The sequence below is a fragment of the Solanum pennellii genome, chromosome 9, assembly GCF_001406875.1.
Source record: "Solanum pennellii chromosome 9, SPENNV200".
NCBI lineage: Eukaryota > Viridiplantae > Streptophyta > Magnoliopsida > Solanales > Solanaceae > Solanum > Solanum pennellii.
This window is the reverse complement of record NC_028645.1, coordinates 61,518,561-61,520,194: the sequence shown is the minus strand read 5'-3', so window position 1 is coordinate 61,520,194 and position 1,634 is coordinate 61,518,561. Positions and strand designations below refer to the sequence as shown.

General features: G+C 35.4%; 1 pseudogene; it reads left to right on the top strand.

Annotated features, from left to right (window-relative positions):
* The window catches only part of LOC107030259, an 89,683-nt pseudogene extending 88,395 nt beyond the window's left edge, over positions 1-1,288 (top strand).
* The last annotated feature ends 346 nt before the right edge of the window (positions 1,289-1,634 follow it).

The following is a 1,634-nucleotide window of genomic DNA, read 5'->3' as shown; positions in this document are numbered from 1 at the left end:
TTTATTTAATTGATTTCGTTAATGAGTTTTGGATCTTCCGCATTTTATTTACTATTCAAAATTTATATGCTGGTAAACGTTGGGGTTTAGATTGTTGGTTCGCTCACCTAGTAAGATAAGTGTGGGTGCCACTCGCGGCTCGTTTTGGGTCGTGACAAGCACCCACTTTTTTCTTGAGTACCACTCTGTATTTGGTTGCTTACTTACTTTCTTTCTTTGCTACACTTCAAATGACCACCTCTAGTTATAGGTGGTGATGGAAGGATCGGATATTATGGAGGATATTTACTATTCTACTCTAGAACGTTCCTCTAACTGCATAATTTATAACTATCCATTCTAAATTATTTCTATATTTAGAAACACTCATTTTAGATATCTCCCTTCATGTCTTCACAACTTTAAATATTCTAGATACTTCTCTGCATGTTTTAGATATTACTTAAGTTCTCATCCTCCATTCTTATTTTTATTCTTAGTTTTTATTATTTTAACAGTTTCCATTGTAATTCAATTAAAATTTTGCAATCTGATAATTGAACTGAGTTTTTCAATACTAGTATGAATGCTTTGTTAACTTAATATGAGATCATTCATCAAAGCGGTTGTCCATATACACCTCAGCAAAATGATGTTGTGGAAAGAAAACATAAATATATCTAGGAAACATTAAGGGGTTTCAAGATACAGTTTCATATTCCAAGCAGATTTTGGGGAGATTGTATTATGACTGTGGTACATCTGATCAATAGAATGCCTTCTTTTTTGCTAACAGGAAAGTCTCCATATGAAGTTTTGTTCCACAAACCTCCCAACATGACTCACTTGGAAGTGGTTGGTTGTTTATGCTTTGCAACCGTACTAAAGAAAGAGGATAAGTTTGCTCCTAGAGAAAGAAATCAATGTTCATTAGATACTCATCTACACAGAAATCTACATGCTCTATGACGACTTAAAGGCCAAAAGTGTATTCATCAGTTGAGATATCACATTCAGAGAACAAGTATTTCCTTTTCAAGAAAAAGAGATACCAGATCATAATCTCCCTTTGGTCTCACCTTTTTTGTGTGATACAGGTACTTTGACAGATGAGTTCCATGAATCCACAACTGCTGATCAACATGTAGTTTCACTTGTTGATCCAGCATCTGTGGTGAACTTTCCTCATGAAGATATCACTCATATTATGTTGGAGGAGCCCCCTCCAGAAATACAAACTCCTGAAATGCCAGCAGCCACTGTTGATAGTCTTAGGAAGTCCAATAGGACATCAAAACCACCTATTTGAACCAAAGACTATGTCATATCAGCTAAGCCTAGTTTGTACTCCATCACTAATCATGTTCTACATGTTTATCTATCCACGAATTATCAGGACTTTGTTCAAGCTTTTTAAACCTTGGTTGAACCACAATCATTTAAAGAAGCTTCCTAAGATGAAAGATGGACCTTGACAATGTAGGAAGAAATCAAGGCTTTAGAAGATAACAAGACTTGGACTTTTGTGGATTTACCTCTAAAGGCTAAGGCTATTGAGTCCAAATAGGTCTATAAGATCAAATTTAAGTCCAATGGTAATGTGGACAGATAAGGCGATGTTAGTAGAAAAGGGATATACTCAAGGGGAGGGGTTA